General features: G+C 34.6%; 1 long non-coding RNA gene across 6 annotated transcripts in view; it reads left to right on the top strand.

Moving 5' to 3' along the window:
* LOC144307023 (uncharacterized) overlaps window positions 1–20399 on the top strand; it is a 64914-nt gene that overhangs the window by 30902 nt on the left and 13613 nt on the right. For 3 of the 6 annotated variants that reach the window (XR_013373987.1, XR_013373982.1, XR_013373983.1), the window contains one exon: window positions 12062–12184. This is a non-coding gene — a long non-coding RNA (uncharacterized LOC144307023). Of the gene's footprint in view, window positions 1–5808; window positions 5904–6114; window positions 6151–12061; window positions 12185–20399 lie in introns of all 6 variants that reach the window. The other 3 variants (XR_013373984.1, XR_013373985.1, XR_013373986.1) reach the window with 3 other exon arrangements.

The following is a 20399-nucleotide window of genomic DNA, read 5'->3' as shown; positions in this document are numbered from 1 at the left end:
GTAAAGCAACTCTCTGCCACAGAGGCAATCCCTGAAAAGCCTCATAGCACTCACAACATCAGGGCAACGATGTTTGACTTTGAAATGGAGGGGACCTGAGTAACGGGGCTCTACTCCATGTGTACCACACAGGCGGTTGCTGGTGTGGTTGTTTAAATTTAAATATGCATTCAAGGCTATGATGGAAGCATAGCCAAAGGGGTAAACTGTACCTATTTTTCTGTTGGCAACTTAGCACCATTTAGTCCTTATGCTTTCTTGTCTGTTGCTGGATCTGGAAGCTTGAGAACTACCTTCTGCCAATTTGAGGAAATCACGTGAGAATTTGAACGTTGGAAGAGAAGCAGAACAACCATAGCTTCTGTGGCTGCAGCAGACAGATGGGTGAATTTTGTAGGATGTGAGGTTTTGCCAGTGGCTCCCAGCTATTTTCCTGAAAAACACCCACTTTCATACTGAAGCTGACTGAGAATATTGGTGAGAATTGTCTGCAATTCCTGATTTTTTTGATTTCTTGATGCTTCCTTCCCCAGTCCATCCTTTGACAATAGAAATAAGTTTCTATTTCTCTGCATTAAACAGATTTAAGTTCAAAGTACTAGAGAGATTTGCTTCTGCCTGCCTCTCTGCCCTTCTGATCTGTTAAATTACCTTAGTGACTCACCCTTTGTCATCATCAGCTGCAAGCTTTCAACAATATCAATGTAAAATAACCCAGTTTCTGACACCAAACTCCTTAATTTCCAGCTATATTCTTTTAGTTATGGCACAATGACTCCAACTAATAAATGAATTAAGCAGAATTGACAATCTACCAGTCTTCCCACTACTCACTTATGTTCTTATATTTTATTTAATCAGTTAAGAATTCACAGTCCATTGTCATAAGATTTACTTACATTTGCCTTCGGCTCCTTTACTTCTCTCTCGCTTAAAAATCCCAAACCTGATTGAATCTACCTCTCCTGGGGGAAATCCACATGAAATCAGATCAAATCCATGACCAACAGTCTCAAATTTATTCTTACCCTTACCAGTAAATCCTAGCACATTTTCCAATCTCCTGCATTATTATTTTCTATTTTCTGCTCCTCCCTTGGATCTGACATAGTTTCTCATCTATCCTCATTCTTCACAGAAAATGTAGGCAACCCGAAGGGAATTTTTCCCTGCTGCTTCCAACATGCCCCTGACACTATGATCTGGACCCCTCCCATCCTTCCTATTGTCCTGTTACTATGGATGAACTGTTTATATTTTGATCAAAGGCAAAACTTTCCATGTGTGTTCCAGGTTCCATCTCTTCCACTTGCTCATGACAGAAAGTTCACTGTCTCTGTTCTGTGTCATTGTTTTCCTTTTTGTAAGAATGATACATAAGGATCATGCACAAAAGCATGACAAATGGCATTAATTTCTCCCATCTTATAAGCACAAATGCTCCTCTTTTTACCTCACAAGTCTTCAGTTACCATCCCATTGCTCTGCTCTTATTGATAAAAAAAACTTCTTGATAGTGTTTGTACCATCTTATGTCTCATTCCTGTCCTCCTTCTTGCTCCACTATGGGGAGTGAGGGGTGGGGAGCAGTTGAGTGCGTGTGTTTGTGTGTATGCACGCATGTGTGCTTTTGTGTGAGAGAGACAGAGAAAAAGATCACAAACGACTTCCATGTTGTTAAATCCAATGGCTATTTCTCTGAAGCTGACTGAGAGTATTTCTCAGTCCTATTTTATTCATCTTACCTGCTGCAATTGTCACAATCCACCCCTGTTCATTGAAACCCTGCCTATACTTGCTTTGTAGGTAGCATTCTTACCCCTCCAGGAAACTTTTTTTTTTTTTTTTTTTAAATAAAGGCTGACTATCTCATGCAGGGCCTCATTTGGATGTGTCTGGAGTCTGACAGACTTGGCTATCCTACCTTTTCCTACAAATGGACCTTCAGAGCTTGTTTGAATGCTTGGGTAGGGTAACACAGCTTCTTGTGTACCTTTGATCAAAGAATAGTCGTCCTCTATGGAGGAAGGCTATCTTCTTCCACTTCAGGATGGATGCATGTGGAGTGATGAGAGAGCAAGGGGACACCTGCCTAGCTAAACAGATCAGCTGAATCAACCTTGGCAATCAGTCAGGTGACAGGTGTCACAGCCAGATTTCTCTCACATCCTACGAGACTCTAAACATTCCTAAGTCTTCTCTACCTACACTGCTACCATGATGATGTCTTCCAGTTTAAACACTGTCTATATGGTAATGACTCTCATATTTAAATCTCCTGCCCAGACCTCTGCCTTGAGCTGTATCTAGCTGTTCACAATGCATCTGCATTCAGATGAGAAGCTTCTCAAACTTGTTTAGAACTGAACTGATCCCCACCTATGACAAACTTGCTTTTTCTGCCTGCTTTATTCCTATTATGTAAATATCAACGGTATCCTATCTAGTTGTTCAGCCAAAAGCCTAAGAGGTTTTTTGACTTCCTCTTTTTTTCTTTCATGAAACACCAAGTACAATCTCTCTCTCTCTTTCTTTTTTACAGATTTTTAAAATTTATTTATTTTTTATTCATTCATTCATTCATTCATTCATTCACGAGAGACACAGAAAGAGAAGCAGAGATGTAGGCAGAGGGAGAAGCAGGCTCCTGCGGGAACCCAATGTAGGACTTAATCTCAGGACTCCAGGATGACGCCTGAGCCAAAGGCAGCTGCTCAACCACTGAGGCACTCAGGTGTCCCCCAAACACAATCTCTTAGCAAATTCTCCACTTCTCAATATCTCTACCTACACCACCTCAGCCAAGTCTTCATCGTCTCTTACTTGGATTACTGCAATAGCTTTTGCCTTTCTTTCATCTCTTTTAAGGCAACCTTTTAAAAATATAATGCAAATAATGCCCGCTTTTAATCAAAATCCTATGGATGGTTTTGAATCCATACAGCTTCTCAATGGGCCTTACCCGATAATCTCCTCCCATCCCCGCTGCCCATTTTAAGAACATTTTTTTTTAAAGACTTCATTTATTTATTCATGAGAGTCACAGAGAGAGATAGATGCAGAGACACAGGCAGAAGAAGAAGCAGGCTTCATGCAAGGAGCCTGACGTGGGACTCGATCTTGGGTCTCCAGGAGACTCTGAGGTGAAGGCGGTCCTAAACCACTGAGCCACCAGGGCTGCCCTTAAGGACATTTTTGACTTCACCTCTCACTCCTCTCTTCTAAATCAGTGGCCTCTTGCTGTTTTCAGAATGGACCAGTACATGTCCTTTCCTTTTGTTATTGCATGGCTTGTTTAATCACTTCTTCATGCAAATATTTCCTTCTCAGTCATAGTTTTTCTGTCCATTCTGTTTAAAACAATGAAACACATGCCATTCCTGGCACTTTCAATTTCTTTTCTCTCTTAATTTTTTCTGCACAGCATTTAGTACCATATGACCTACTATCATTTGACTTACTTATTGCTAGTATGTCTCCCCTAGAACATAAGCAACATAAAGCCAGGGATCTTTACTATTTTTTTTCACTGTTAATATTCTTATCACACATATACTATTGCTTTTAACCATAATAAATTCACAAATATTTACTGAACTAATAACTTTGTAAAATAAATTTATCAAAGAATAAAACTATTTGATTATATCAGTCAATTCCCCCCCAAAAATTTAGGACATTCAAAATATTTATATATATTTAAAGATTTTACTTATTATATATATATATATATATATATATATATATTGATTTGCCAACATATAATGTATTTTTAAAGATTATTTATTTGTTTGAAAGAGATAGAGCATGGGTCCGTGCACAAGAGTGGCAGGGGGAGAGGGAGAAGGAGAAGCAGACTTCCCACTGAGTGGGGAGCCCAACCCTGGGCTTGATCCCAGGACCCTGAGATTACGACCTGAGCCAAGGTAGATGCTTAACTGACTGAGCCACCCAGATGCCCCTAAATAAAATATTTAACTATATTGATAAATAATATGATTAAAAAAACACACATACTCAAAGAATAAGATAGAGAAGAAAATAAAAGTGAAAATAGATTAGAGAAACATAATGTTCAGTATGACCAAATTTGTTGTGAAAAGAGTTGAGAGTTGCAGAAAGTCTATGTGATATTAACAGCACTGTCCTCTGGTTGATGAAGTTAAGGTTAATTTTTGTATTTTGGGGGCACAACTGAGTGACTCAGTCAATTAAGTGCCTGCCTTCAGCTGGTGTCATGATCCCGGGGTTCTGGGATGGAGCCCGGTGTCCAGTTCCTTGCTCAGTGGGGAACCTGCTCCTCCCTCTCCATCTGCCACTCCCCTGCTTGTGCTCTCTCTCTCTCTCTCTTTGTCTTTGTCAGATCAATCAATCAATCAATCAATCAATATCATATTTTTTGTATTTCTCTTAAAAATTAGTATTTTGAAATTTTCTAATATAAAGTTATTATTTTTAATTTCAGCAAAAAGGTAGTACATTGTGTTAACCAAAATTTAGTGAAAGTTGCTTTCATTTTTCCTCAGCTACCAGAAAGCACAGAGAAAAATCAGTTACCTAGTTCAGTAATTTGCTCCTCTCTAGTGACGGGTATCAGTCTGTAGATTGTTTTGTTTCTATTTGGCAATAAACATAAAGTTTTGCAATATGCTTTCAGATGTAAGTTACTTTAAGTTCTCTTAACTGTGGTTAAGAGAAAATAAAGTATAGACCATCCTAATAGAAATGACATTCTTGCTAGCCCTGCAATCATCTCAACAGATTCATGTACTGCCAATTGTGTGTTAAGCATATATAGATTGTCTGCTCTGTGTATTATCTATTGAAAGGGCTATTGCTAACCATACTGCATACTTCCTGGACATCTTTCTTATCATTTAGATAGTGTGTACACAGAGAATGCAAACTAATTTTAATGTGCACTGAAGCAAAATATTACCAGGAAGGTGAAGCTACTAAAATATATAGCATATAAATTGTTTGCAAGCATTCATGACTTTCTGATTACCAGGCATTCTGGATGTTCCACGCTACTGCACCTCCCCATTAGTATAGATAACTGAGAGATGAGCATTATGTTGGAAGAAAATAAAAAAGAACTTATTTTTACTTCCATCTCATCCAAGAAATAGTCATGCTTGCTTCGAGGTATTCAGAAGGAAAACAAGTCCACCTTTTTGAATGCATTCTACACCACACACCTACTGTATTCGACCAAAGCTGTGGCTGAAGTTCCATGAGTGCTCCTAAAGCACCCAGAAATTTTCCTATTAATTTTTTGTTTAATGTATACTTTCCCCTATGAGATTATAGAATCCACAAAGGTCATAGATTTATCCATTTTGTGTCTGAGGTCTCTGAATAGATGTCACCATGCTTGGCACAAAGGGTACACAAAAATACTTGTTAAAATACACCTGTCTGCATTTGTATGTGCACAAGCACATATATATACACACACAGGTACACACACCTATGCTATCCAAGGTCATCATGTGTTTTGTAGAATTTCTTAAGAAGTTAATACGTTTCTCTGAAAAAAAATTGAACTACTTCTTCATAATTGCAGCCCTCGCTAGAATGTAGAACATAATAAAATGGTTTATATTAATATTATTGTTTGCTAAGGAGAAGATGTTTTTCCTCCTTCTATAAAAACAATAGTGTGGGATGTATACCATAATTTTGTAATGCAAATAACCTGTGTCCTAAAACAACCAGTGATATCCTGAAACGGGTTTCTAAAATAGAGCGAAATATCTTTCCCTTCAAAGGTAGTTCATGAATTAATATGTTTCATTCGCTTAGCACGGAGTCTTCTACACCAGCTTCCTGGATAAAAGTGATTTTAAACCCTGGCCTTGGACCACTGGATTAGGCTTCATCAAAGAAAAGTAGTTGAGGTAGGAAGGATATATACAGTAGTTGTAATGTGTCCTCTTTCAAACCCTAGATTTCCACCTTCCAAATTTAGAAGTTTAGCAGCCAAGTCTCTGACTCAGTTCCTCTTATACTCAATTATGATGCATTTCTTTATCCTTAAAACCTTGTTTAACACTTATTTTGGGTAACAAGTTTTTTTTTTTCCGCTTGCCTATTTCAATTTTAAACGAGACCATTTCTATGAGACTCCTGAAGAATACAGCATCGGTAGGTAATGCTATTTTTCTTTGCCAATTTCTGTGGCATCTTTGTGGTGGTGAAATGCATCTTTGGTGGGGGGACTCAATTGCTAGAGAATTCCAAACCTTTATCTCTAGGTTACTTCTATTACTGAAGTAAGTGACCCTACAGTAGAATAAAAATCAAACCTAGTTTATAGTCCTAAGGCCGTAGGAGGTTAAATTAATTCACTTACCAGGTCTGCTCCAGCATTTGTCCCTAGAGAATTTTTCCCCGCCACCACTTTCATAATATTATTTTTCATTGTCACTGAGTACAATTATTTTTCACGTTAGTCATTTCATCAGTGCAAGGGAAATATGCTCATGCTCCTTCACAGCTCTTTCCTGAGTGACCTGACTGCCTACATGTCTTCTCATTTTATGGACTCAGGAAACGGATTGTAGAGAGAAATGTAAATGGTAAGATTTTGGTCCCCATCTTAGTTGGCTCCTGGAGGCAGCAACTTCTCTCCTTCTTTATTGTCTCCTGCTCCTCCTTCACTTTTTGCTACTTATTTCCCCTTTTCATGGACTTTTACCCAATAAACTTTAATTTCTTCCCTAAATTCTCCCAAATATTTCCATAGCTAAATGTTCCATACATTGTTGGGTTTGTTTTTTTGGTTCTTGCTTTTTAACTCTAATTGAATGCTCTGAGCAGGGATATCCTTTATCATAACAGAGTGATCAATTCAAGGGTATTTTTTTTTTTTTGTCCAGGCCTATAGAGCCACTTTATCTGACTATATAGCAAAACTATGGGCTACAGATCAAGCATATGAGTATCCAAATAACTCCTAGAGGATAGGAGCTCCAATTCCACTGCTAAATATACAATTTTCATCTCTTGCCTTGCTTTTTGCCATCAAGAATTAACTATATTAAAAGGATATTCTTGACAGTTTCCCAATAACAATTCAGCCTTCAACCCAGGAAATCCCATCAATAGATCACATAGACTGCTTTGTGGTGGCTGGGAGAGATTCAGTGGTTTAGGCTATGCAGCTAACAGTGCAGGGAGATCTTAAAAGATCTCTATCCTTGACACTATGGATAAATAATGTGAATGCTCCTGAACCTCCTTAGAGAGTACTCTTGAATATATCACTTCTTTATAGTTCAACCTTGTTATGAAATCTTTTTACTCCTTGAAAGTCTCTCTGACACCACTTAAGACAGGATCAGAATTCCTAGTCTAAGAACCATCTGAAGTCCTTCAGGGATAGTTTGGACCAAATACAGTAGGAACAAGCAAGAAATTGTCTTTTGAGTAGACTACAATAGATAGCTATATATCCAGTTCAAAGTACAGAAACATTTCACTGAGAAGACCTACCAGTTTCTACCAAAGGTCTCAGTCTGTGTAGATACTGATATTTCTAATATCGATAAGAAGTTAGATCATAAGGACCTCTATAACAGCCTTTGCCACTGACCTTTCTGTAAGTGTTAACCAAAGCTATAAGGCTATACCAGTTCCCTTTGGCTTGTGGCTCATCTTCTGAGTCTTTACCTTAAGTTGGAGACACCAACATATTTAGTCCTGGATAGTCTACGTTAAATTCTAGGAATGGTCTACTTTATACATTGACCAATAGAGCTCCTCAAAGGTGATTCATGATCATTAAATTGCTGGCCTCAATCATTTATTTAATCAGAACAAAGATCTCTTGTTTCTTGTTGCCCTCCTGGAGCTCTGAATTGCTTTAATGTTTACTAACAACAACAACAACAACAACAACAACAACATAAGCAGTTTAAACTTTCACATTTAGCATGGTAAACTGAAACTGAGTGGGAAGAGTCTTGGCTAACACCCTTACTTAAAAAAGTAAAGGCAACCTACTCCATTCATACATTATATCTATATCAATTATGTACTTAATTAAAAGGAAGTACCATCACTGGAATATTTCCAATGATGCTTTCCAATTCCTAACTTAATTCCCACCTTGGTTTCCTCCATCCCTGCATTGCCATACCCACCTAGTTTCATATTAAGATCTTTTAGGTTACCTCTTAGGATTTTAACAATCCTAAGAAGTTTTTCCTTGCAGTTTCAGGCCACTTGTATGTAGCCTTAGACTCTCTTCCCCTATTGTTGAGCATTCTCATGTCAGCCTCAACATTGTTTTGTTGTTGCTTGCTTCTTTGTTCAGTTTTCTTAAAACTGTTGTTTTTCTAGATCATGACCCTTATTATTGGATTTGAATTCCTCCAGACCATGGCAAATAGAACAAATAGAGAATTAGAATAACAGAATACTAACATTAACAATTTTATATATGACTAACACAAGTATCTATAAAAAATTAAATTCTTCCCTCAGATCATATACAAATACTGATTTCCCATTGATTAAAGTCTTACGTGTAGGAAGCAAATTATTAAGTCATTTAGAAGAAAATGTAGAAAATATATTTAAAACATATATTGGGATATTAAAAATCACTCATCCTAAACTTCCAGCTTAGAATTATATGGCTCAAACATGCAGAGAACTAAGCCTTTGCTACAGTCAAAAATCCATGCTGGGGCTTCTCATCACTCTCCATTTTTTTTTTTAATGTTCCAGCTTCTATCTTGATGTCAACCTCTGTGTTTAATTAATTTTAATGACCATTCAAACTATGTAATTCTATTTCCAAAATCCTATCTTTTCATTTCCCTGACTTTTCTCCATCAGGAATCTTTACCTGATGTTCCCTTAGCCTCCCACTTCCAGTGTCATATCCTGGACTATTTTATGTCTAGTAGCTATCATTTCAAACATGCCATTCTGAACATTATCTCTAAAACTCATCCTTTCTGCTTTTTCCCACCGTTTCATACCATCATGATTTCACTTCCCTTTTGAAATCAAATTTTATAGATAATAATTACTATTTTTCACATGTTTATATTTTCAACTTTTGACCCTTTCTCACTTATACTATTAAGCAATATATTCCCCTGGTTAATTATGAAAGTCAAAACTATTGTAACTCAAGAAAAATAAACAATCTGAAATTCATGATTATCCTTATAACCCACTCTTATCAGGCCTCAGCCATCACCAACACATTACTGGCTTAAACTGCAAGTAATATTTTCAAACCAGGCACTTCTTACCACTTACCATGTTACAACTAGTCTGAATTCTCTCTAGAATAGTGCAATATTATTTTTCAAGATTTTATTTATTCATGAAAGACAGAGAGAGAGAGAGGCAGAGGGAGAAGCAGGCTCCATGCAGAGAGCCCGATGCAGGACTCGATCCCGGAGCCAAAGGCAGATGCTCAACTGCTGAACCACCCAGGTGTCCCTGCCACATTTGTCTAACTGGTTGGTCATTTACCTCTGTACTCCTTCAAGTGCTTTCTCCAAATGACAACATGAGTTAAAATGTAAGTCTGATAAAAAACTGTTAATGGCTTCTCATCTCTCTCAGAGTAGAAGTTAAAGTTCTTATACAGGTGTATGAAAGCCAGTAGGCCTCATATACAGATATATAGGAATCATACAAAGATTGTTCTCATCAGTATTATTTGTAATGCTAGATACAGGGCAAATAGGATGGTCTTTAGACATCTACATTATTACTCCTTTTTGCTTCAGGAGAAGAAATCATTGCATTTGGTTAAGTTGGAAATGTACTGGTCATTATTTAACCCAACCCCAAAATAGGTATGAAGTAATAAAAGTAAAATCTCTAAGCTGTTGAATCTAATGTTAATAACACAAGAAGAAACATGGTGGCAGTGAGGGTCATCTCTTTTTATCTCTGGTTGACCCTGGCTTTCTCTTTCTCTAGTAACAAAAAATGGATTATATAATCATATTCACATATTGGCATAGACATAACACCGGAGGAGAACATAATACTGAAAGAAACAGATTCAAGAGAGTAGACAGCTTTGTGCATACAATAATATTAAATTTGTATTTTCCTCTTTTCTTTTCATCTATCTCAATATGATATTTTACTTATAGTAAATATTCAATAAAAAAGAAAATAAAATTCTCTGGATATCATCATACATAAATTGCCAGATTGAGTATTTCTAAGCTTCATGAGATACTGCTTATTATAAATAAAAGTATAATATTTGGAGCCATTAGACATAGACTTGAATCCTTGTTCTGAAATGTACTAGTCATGTTTTCCACTTTCTCTAGACCTCTATGACTTCATTTGTAAACTAACATACATTACACTGATCGCCATTGAAAGATTAATGTGCAGTAAATGACTGGCAAACAATAAATACCCCCAAATTGGAGCTTGTACAATCATTTATAAATAAAGAAAACATACTCTTTCACACAGATTTCATGCTTTGGTCCCCTCACCTTTAGCCTGTACTATATACAGACCTACCAGATACTGTTTCAGATTTTTGTTTTGATGAACACTGGGTGTTATATGCAAGTGATGAATCACTGTATTTTACTCTTGAAACTAATATTACACTATATGTTAACTAATTAGAATTTAAATAAAAAATTGAGATGTTACATTTTTTTTAGTATGACCTGCTATGTTAGTGCATTGCATTTGAACATCATATGTAATATTGTTTCTGTTTTCCCACCATTATATTGTCCTATGATTCTAGCATATTTTGGTTTCGTTTTAGTGGTCATTGCATAATACAATAAAAAGTGTTTTAAATGCTGAAACATTATAAACCCTAAATTACTGATAGCTATTATTATTATATCCATGTGATTCATTTGTAAGACATGATATTAGTCAACTGAACCCTAAACTTGAAATCACAAACTGTACAAGGAATAGTAAAGAGAATATTTATTTGTCACTGTTATATAACACAATCAAAGCACATTTTATTTTCCAAGGTTATATTTAAATAAGTTATTGGCATATTTTATTTTAAAGATAACTCTTTGGTACTTGATACTCTGAAAACATGAAACATCAATGTTATTAGAAAAATAATAGTCATCATCAGGAATCTCACATAAAAATTTGTTATAATCATTAAATGATAGTTGTTGATCTATAGGTTTGTTGTTGATCATAGGTTTACTTACAATATCTTTAAAATATTATCCTTTTAATGCCTCAAAAATAAACATAAACATAAAAGGTAATATTATAGATTGCATTACACATGCTTTTTAAGCCATACATAAGATATCCATTGTATGTACATTCATATATATATATATACATGTAGTATACACTACATTTATATACTATTTATGTCATATATAGAAAGCATGTGTAGGGATCCCTGGGTGGCGCAGCGGTTTGGCGCCTGCCTTTGGCCCAGGGCGCGATCCTGGAGACCCGGGATCGAATCCCACATCGGGCTCCCGGTGCATGGAGCCTGCTTCTCCCTCTGCCTGTGTCTCTGCCTCTCTCTCTCTCTCTCTCTCTGTGAGACTATCATAATAAATAAAAATTTATAAAAAAAAAAAAAAAAAAAAAAGAAAGCATGTGTACACAGTTATATATAAATTTTAAATGTCTAAGCATTAAGTTATATACATATACAGGGCTTTTCTAAAATATTTCAGCATATATTATATGACAAATGAGTTCTCATTTTGTATGTGGTGAAATAATCAGGAAAATAAATTTCATGGTTATGCACATAATGCTTATATATACATTATTGCTTATGTATTTAAAATTAGTTAGAAAACAAGGATGCAATTCATTTCTTTTTTTTCAGTTATTTCAGTTAAACCATTGCCAGTATTTGAGAGAAGTTCCTTTTTTTAATTTATGGAAAAGTTTATCATAACATAAAAATACATTTTGTTTATATAGCTTTAGAATAAACGATGGTAACTTTCATACACCATTTAGAAATGGTTGCAACTGCCTGCATTCTGAGTTTCTTCATGAAATACACATATATTTTTTCCTTCTTTCTTCTCCATAGGGGCAAAAGGACTATAAATTTGCCATCTGCTCTAAGACTTTTTGGCCATAAAGACCGCAGTTAAAACTATGTTAATAGCTCAGTTCAGACAAGAATGATTCCTTAATTTTCATGTCTTATAGGGTAAGTTAATTAAATCCATTAAGGCTATTTTATCACTCCATAGGCTACTCAGGTTTTTGTTTGCTCCCATCTTATAATTCCAGACTAAATTCTACATATCTGTTATTTTCATAATTTCATTTCTACTAAGCCTGTTTTTTGTAACATCCTGTTTCACATATTTAAAAGTTAAAATAAGTTTTAAATGGTTTAAGAGGCAGGTTGTTACTAAGATTAAAATTGTTTTGATATTGAATAAAAATATATATCATTGAGGAAAATAACGCATCTAAGAGTCTGTTTATGTCCAGTATCATGCTGAAAGCATGTGCATAAAGGAGTATACATATGACCACAAAGATGGAAAATTAAATTCTGGAGCTGCGTGATCTTTACTTTGACAAATCCATAAAATGCCCAAAAATACACTGTAACAAGCACATTATAGGGCATACTTATAAATACTTACAGGGAAAATATTGTCAGTCTTTTGTCCTTAGTTTCTGGTTTAGTGTTGAGCACAGAGTAAGATGTTCATGCTTTCAGTTTTGAGCAGAGTGCTTTGGGGAGATAGAAAAGTGACAAAATATGTTTGGGAACATGGGAAAGGCTTATTGGAAGAGTTTTATTGATTAATAAAATTTGTCAGGTTGAAAAATAAAGGAACGCAGATATGTCAAAAAAACCCGCAGGTTATTCATGTAGTGATTCCCTAAACTTATGAGTGACTCAGAAGTTAATGAATAATTCTGCAGGATATTTTAACATTTCAAACCAAAAACTCATTCATTTATTCAGTTGATAGGTATTTATTGATTGCTGACTATTCAGCCTGAGGATATGGTGGTATTCAAGATATATTGAGTCTATCATGTAGTAAGAAAGAATAAAAGGTAGGTATAGTGTATGATATAGGTAAGGATAAGATGGTATAGGAGCACATAATGGAGCATCCATTCAAGTCCTGACAGAAAAATTTCTCAGTAAAATAGGTATTTAAATTAAGGTCTTTTAAAATTGTTAAATGCAAAAGCATACACAGGTTTGATTTCATTTGTATAAAGTTCGAAAAAGATGAAGCGAACTGTTGGAGGGACGCATGTTTATGTTGTAAAACTATAAAGCAAAGTGAGCAAGGAAATGATTACTACAAAACTCAGGATATGAGTTTTCTGTAGCATTGAGGGAGAGGTCTATGATTGAAGAGAAAACATGAAATCTAGAAGGTTTTTGGAGTGTTGGCAAGATTCTATTTCTTGACTTATGTAGTGTTACACATGTTTTCATTAATAGGGATTGATTATAATTCATAGTTATGTTGTATGCATTTTTGCATATGTTTTTAAATCTTTCAATAGAAATTTTAGAACTAGAACACAAAGGAGGCAGAAATAGAAACAAATCCAAGTCCAGTTATATTAGTGATCCCAAATGAATGGTATTAAAATTTCTACATTAAGAAAATTCAGCTATATATTTTTTCTTCAAGAGATACTCCAATGCATATAAACATGAAAGGTTTGAAGTTATGATGTCAAGAAAATATAAAGATCTCAAATTATAATAAAAAAATAGTTGGATAGATACATCATGTAAAATAGGCTTTTGGAAAAAAATGCCTTCTTAGTGACAAAGATTATTACTACACACTTTATAAAATATTTAACTCAACAATAAGATATAACAACCCCAAGATGATGTCAACATGAGAAAAATCACAAATAAAAGAAATATAAATAGACCTTAACATGAAAAAAATAACGAGAACGATAACAGTACAGTAAGAGGTTTCTATAAACTCCACTCAATTGTTGATGTTTTAAGGGCAGATACTAAGTAAAAATTAAGATACTTAATTCTTCCTGTTGAAAATAAGAAAAGAGTTGGCCTCCTTCCTTTTTCATAGAATATTTATTTCAAAAAATTATAATTGTGTACGTAAAGTCTTCTTAAAGGCTACATAGGCCTCTTTTCAGCTTTAAGAGCTAGGGAGATCTTTCTCAAGGAGAGGGGAAATGTTTGAGATGGAATTCTCCAGGAAGAAAGTGACCATCTCTCAGTGTGTCTGCGGGAAGGTAGGAACTTAACTTAGACCTTATTCCAGACTACTTCCTGTCATAAAGATATTAGAAGTTGATTTTTCCTTTGGATAAAGTCCATTAATGAACACAGGTGGTCTCCCCAGTTACAGATAAATCTAGGATGAGCCATGTGTGACAACTGGTGCTGTCACATTCTCTTACTTGAAGACTATGCATTTTGAGAACATATATGTAATGGCTTATTTCTGCTTGGCTCATAAAAAGGTCAGATTGCCTTCTGTCTTTGCATTCTCTTAATGAATTTCTATGATGCACATAACAGTTGCTATAATGCTTATTCACTAATAACACTGATTTTTTTTTTCTCTTCTACCTTTGTAAAGAGATTTCCTGGGTTGAGAGGAAACTTTGTTTTTAATTAGATTTACCCAACTATTTGCAAGAAGCCTTAATTAGCACTAAGACCAACTGGATTAAAATACCTACAAATTTGGGAATTTAAGATACACACATATAAATAACTCAGGGATGAAAGAAGAAATCATAACAAAATAATGAAGTTCAAGCTGAATTTTAATGAAAACATTTTCTATCAAAATGTGAGGTTCAATGAAAGTGATTTTTTTAAAAAGATTTTATTTATTTATTCATGATGGACAGACAGAGAGAGAGAGAGAGAGAGAGAGGCAGAGACACAGGCAGAGGGGGAAGCAGGCTCCATGCAGGGAACCCCATGCAGGACTCGATCCCAGGACTCCAGGATCACGCCCTGGGCCAAAGGCAGGTGCTGAACCGCTGAGCCACCCAGGGATCCCCAGTAAAAGTTATTTTTAAAGGAAAATGTGTGGTGTGGAAATTGATGAGGACCAACCAAATGAGAATAAGCAAAGGTTTATTCAGAGCCTGCTGTAGCAAGGAAGTCAGCCAACAATACTTGTGTTTGGGCAGAGACTCAAATGCAGAAGAAGAATGGAAAAGCTTTAGAATTATCCGTTAATCTTTGCCTATTGGAAAACTAGATCCAAGAGGGAAAAAAAAAGTAATAGATCACAACAACATTATGTCTATGACAGAAAAGCAAGTAATTAATAATTAATTAATACATAAATAAAATTGGTGTAAAAATAATAGATCAACCCAAGTAAGTATGGAAAGAGCAATTTAAGGAAAAGCAAACCTTATAATGATAGAAGCTATCTAACAACTAGGGAGAATAGGGAATTTCCTTATCTACCATAAATCTAGTCAATATTCTGCTGTAATGTTGAATCATTAATAGTATTGTATTGGAAATATCAAGATTAAAAATATAAGAACCAAAAAAATATATATATAAGAACCAAAACATAACATAGGAGATAGAAAAATCAATAGAATACACATAAGGATGCTTTAAAAAAAGTAAAAGGGCTTAGTTAGGTATATTTATATTAAGAACTATATATAAAAAATAAATGTTTAACTAGGGACCACAAATATTTAAAAACATGACTTTTTAAAGAGACATCAATTATAGTTGATACGATTATAATGTAAATATAATAAAATAATTTACCTAAGAATGAATGTAACAATAGCTATGTAAGACTTTTACAGAGAAGTTTATTTATTTATTTATTTTTAAAGATTTTATTTATTTATTGATGAGAGATAGAGAGCGAAAGAGAGAGAGAGAGAGAGGCAGAGACACAGGCAGAGGGAGAAGCAGGCTCTATGCAGGGAGCCTGATGTGGGACTCGATCCCGGGTCTCCAGAATCAGGCCCTGGGTTGAAGGTGGTGCTAAACCGCTGAGCCATCCCGGCTGCCCTATAGAGAAGTTTATAAAACTTCACTGAGCAACATTAAGAAAACATGACAAACCACCATCGGGAAAACTCATAATCATAAAAATATTAGTCTTCCTGAAATTGATCTATAGATTCAGATTTCATTTTTCTGTATCTTGAAACATTTCTTTCATCAACCTAAGAATTATTTCATTACTCATAATTACTTCCAATTTATGCTCTTTGGGACTTTAAAAACAGCAAATGGAAGAATGATGGAAACATCTAAGCAGATAGTATAGGAGTGAAATTGCTCATTGCTATTAAATCATCTTTCATTTTCCTTATTGTGTTGCTCACTATAGTACATCATCTTGACAGAGAAATGAAGAGTTTATATATTTAGCTTTTTAATTATTTATTTTATTTTGGTTTTCATTGGACACTCTTCAGAATTTTTATTTTTTCTTCATCTTCATCCCATATTGACATTAAGAAGAAAATTAACAGAAGTTTTAAAATTATGTAATGAATCAGAAGATGAATGAAAAGAGACCCATAGTGGCAATCTAGATGCTAATGATCATGGTGAATTTGACTTTGTAAACAAGATTTATTAGTCTTCAGTTGATGACTAACTAATTGGATTTTTTTAAAAAATAAACAAGAATTAGCCCGTAAATAAGTATTTATAAAGACAAAGGGAATTAAGGTGTCTCATACTTAATCATTGAACAGCAAGGACTATACAACTTAACTTTTGTGACAAGTACTTAGATTATTCCATTTTGCTGAAGATGTGACATACTTTTATTTTTTATGATTATTATTTAATTGATGCAGTTGTAAGTAGACAAATGTTGAAGGCAGGAATGTACAAAAAGTTCATTGAAAGGAAATAAATGGGGTAGAAATTTTAAAAATATTGGACTAATATTCATAGCAATTAGTTGGACCAGTATGAAATTGGCCTTCAAAACCGGGAAAACATGAATTAAAAATTTGGTTTTGCTATGCTTAAATTTCTATTAAAAATTCTAAGAGGGATGCCTGGGAGGCTCAGAGGTCTGGTGCCTGCCTTCGGTCCAGGGTGGGGTCCTGGAGACCTGGGGTTGAGTTCCATGTCAGGCTCCCTACATGGAGCCTGCTTCTCTCTCTCTGCCTCTCTCTCTGCCTGTGTCTCTGCCTCTCTCTCTGTAACTCTCACAAATAAATAAATAAATAAATAAATAAATAAATAAAATCTTTAAAAAAAAATTCTAAGAATGTTGTTTACTACTGTTGGAAAAATACTTACAAAATCATTTAAAAATATTTTTAAAGATAATTTAAGATGTTCTTTGGATCCAGTTAGTAAGTGCTGTTGACTAATTTTCCTGTTAAACTGAGGATGAATAATCAAAGATCTATAAATTAACACCAAAATGTGATGACATTTTATGCTCATTTAGACAATACCAAATTTTGGTAGACTGTGGAGTAACATAAATATGTATATGGCTTGTGGAATATAAACCAGATGACTATCTTGCAAAACAATTTGTGATTATATTTAAAACTTATATATATATATATATATATATATATGTATATATATAATATATATAATTCATAGCAATTGTTTGTACCAGTATGAAAAAAAAATATATATATATACACTACCATGAGTTAGCCATTTCCCCCCCTAAGTGCTTACCCTAAAGAAACTCCTGTGTATATTTAGCAGATGATATGGACAAGAGAACTTATAGCAGCAGTTTTCACAAAAGCAAATGATTTTATTGATTAATTAATTTTAAAATAGTCACAGAGAAGGATATTCAGCAAGAGTGAAAATGTATTGAACTACATTATAAGTGATAACATGGGACAGAGCTGAGAAAGGTACTATAAGAGAGTAAAAAACTCATCTAAAGATGATTAGGTTTTAGGATATCACTTCAGATAGCCTAAGCAATAAGAAATTAAATAAAAAACAATCCAAAACCCATCAGAACTAAATTAATATAATCCAGGTGCATATGCATATGTAGAGAACTAGCCTAACAAGGCATAAAGCTGATAAACACATTACTGTTCAGGTGTGCGATAGTTTTGAGGTGTTTGAGGAAGATGGGTCAGGAAAATCATACCCCAAAATGGGTAGGTAAATCAATTATGATCTACTACTTAAACTGCAGGTGAATTAATGGGTCTTTGTTTTATTAGGCTTTATAAGTTACTTATACTATTGACATATAAAAAAGGTTATGTATAATTATTAAATACTGAGAATTTTTTTGTTTGCTTTAAATTCCTCTGTTCCAACCTATTTATCCAACCAACTACGTATTTTATGCTTTGTAGAAAATTACCTATAAATATTTGCCACCCATCTTCTTGTAGGCAACTTTATTCTTATAACCAGTGGTAGATTATTATTATTATTATTATTAATTATTATTATTATTATTATTATCACTGACATCGACACCTTAAATTTTCAATTCATAAGCATTATAAGAAATAGTAGGTATTTAGGTAGGCAGTGAGATATGTGTCCCAATAATATTTAAAAAACTCTAGCAATCTCTAATTTTTTGGTAACAAAATTCAAAATTCCAACTGATCTGAACAATTATTACTGTTTCCATTTCTTAACCAGAGTGACAAAAGCTTAGCATTTATAATAATTATAAAAAGAGGGGCACCTGGGTGGCTCAGTCAGTTAAGCATCTGCCTTTGGCTCAGGTCATGATCCCAGGGTGAGCTCCATGTCAGGCTCCCTGCTCAGAGGAAGCTTGTTTCTCCCTCACCCTCAGACTCTCCCCCTGCTTGTGCTCTCTTGCTGTCTCTAACAAATAAATAAATAAATAAAATCTTAAAAAAAAAAAGTAAATATAATTATAAAAGGACAGGAGGAGATAACAGGGCAATTCTTTCTCCTGAAATTCATTTACATATTTAGATTCCAAAGACATGTATGTGAGTCCATTCTGATATTTAGAATTAAAAATATTGTATTTCAGTTATCACTTATGAAAACATGTTTGTGTATTGATAAAAGCATAGAATAGCAAATAGAATAAAATAACAATCCTATGTTAACAATGCTTATATAGAAAATAGGAATAATAAAACAATTTCATATTCTGGAAAATTATAAGCAAATTATATATTACAATTTTAAATTAATATAAATCTATACAAGAGACTAGATAATGAACGTATTAAAATTTACACCTCCAGTATGTAAGATTTTTTCTATTCAGAATTTAGTATTTATTTTTTAATAATAATATTTAATAATAATATTTTTTATTTTTAATAATAAATTATTTTTTATTGGTGTTCAATTTGCCAACATACAGAATAACACCCAGTGCTCATCCCGTCAAGTGCCCCCCCTCAGTGCCCGTCACCCATTCACCCCCACCCCCTGCCCTCCTCCCCTTCCACCACCTCTAGTTCGTTTCCCAGAGTTAGGAGTCTTCATGTTTTGTCTCCCTTTCTGATATTTCCTACCCATTTCTTCTCCCTTCCCTTCTATTCCCTTTCACTATTATTTATATTCCCCAAATGAATGAGACCATATAATGTTTGTCCTTCTCCGATTGACTCACTTCACTCAGCATAATACCCTCCAGTTCCATCCACGTTGAAGCAAATGGTGGGTACTTGTCGTTTCTAATGGCTGAGGAATATCCCATTGTATACATAGACCACATCTTCTTTATCCATCATCTTTCGTTGGACACCGAGGCTCCTTCCACAGTTTGGCTATCGTGGCCATTGCTGCTATAAACATCGGGGTGCAGGTGTTTCATTGCATCTGTATCTTTGGGGTAAATCCCCAGCAGTGCAATTGCTGGGTCGTAGGGCAGGTCTATTTTTAACTCTTTGAGGAACCTCCACAGTTTTCCAGAGTGACTGCACCAGTTCACATTCCCACCAACAGTGTAAGAGGGTTCCCCTTTCTCCGCATCCTCTCTAACATTTGTGGTTTCCTGCCTTGTTAATTTTCCCCATTGTCACTGGTGTGAGGTGGTATCTCATTGTGGTTTTGATTTGTATTTCCCTGATGGCAACTGATGCAGAGCATTTTCTCACGTGCTTGTTGGCCATGTCTAGGTCTTCCTCTGTGAGATTTCTGTTCATGTGTTTTGCCCATTTCATGATTAGATATCTATTTCCTTATATAATAGAAGTTTAGTTCTTTTTGCGCCCTGATCATTTAGACGCTATGACCTATCATCTGACCAAAAAATCCTTATTATTCTGTAATTAAGATAAAACTAGAATGATGACAGGTCACATTTTACCAATTTAAAAAAATTTACCATTTAATTCTTCAGAGTTTGAACATTGACTTAAGAATATTTTGACAAGTTTTATTTTTGACATCTTTTTAAAAGTAAACAACTTTTGAACAACTTTTGATTTATTAA

This window comes from Canis aureus, chromosome 38, assembly GCF_053574225.1.
Source record: "Canis aureus isolate CA01 chromosome 38, VMU_Caureus_v.1.0, whole genome shotgun sequence".
In the NCBI taxonomy this organism is placed as follows: domain Eukaryota; kingdom Metazoa; phylum Chordata; class Mammalia; order Carnivora; family Canidae; genus Canis; species Canis aureus.
This window is presented reverse-complemented; position numbering and strand designations above follow the sequence as displayed.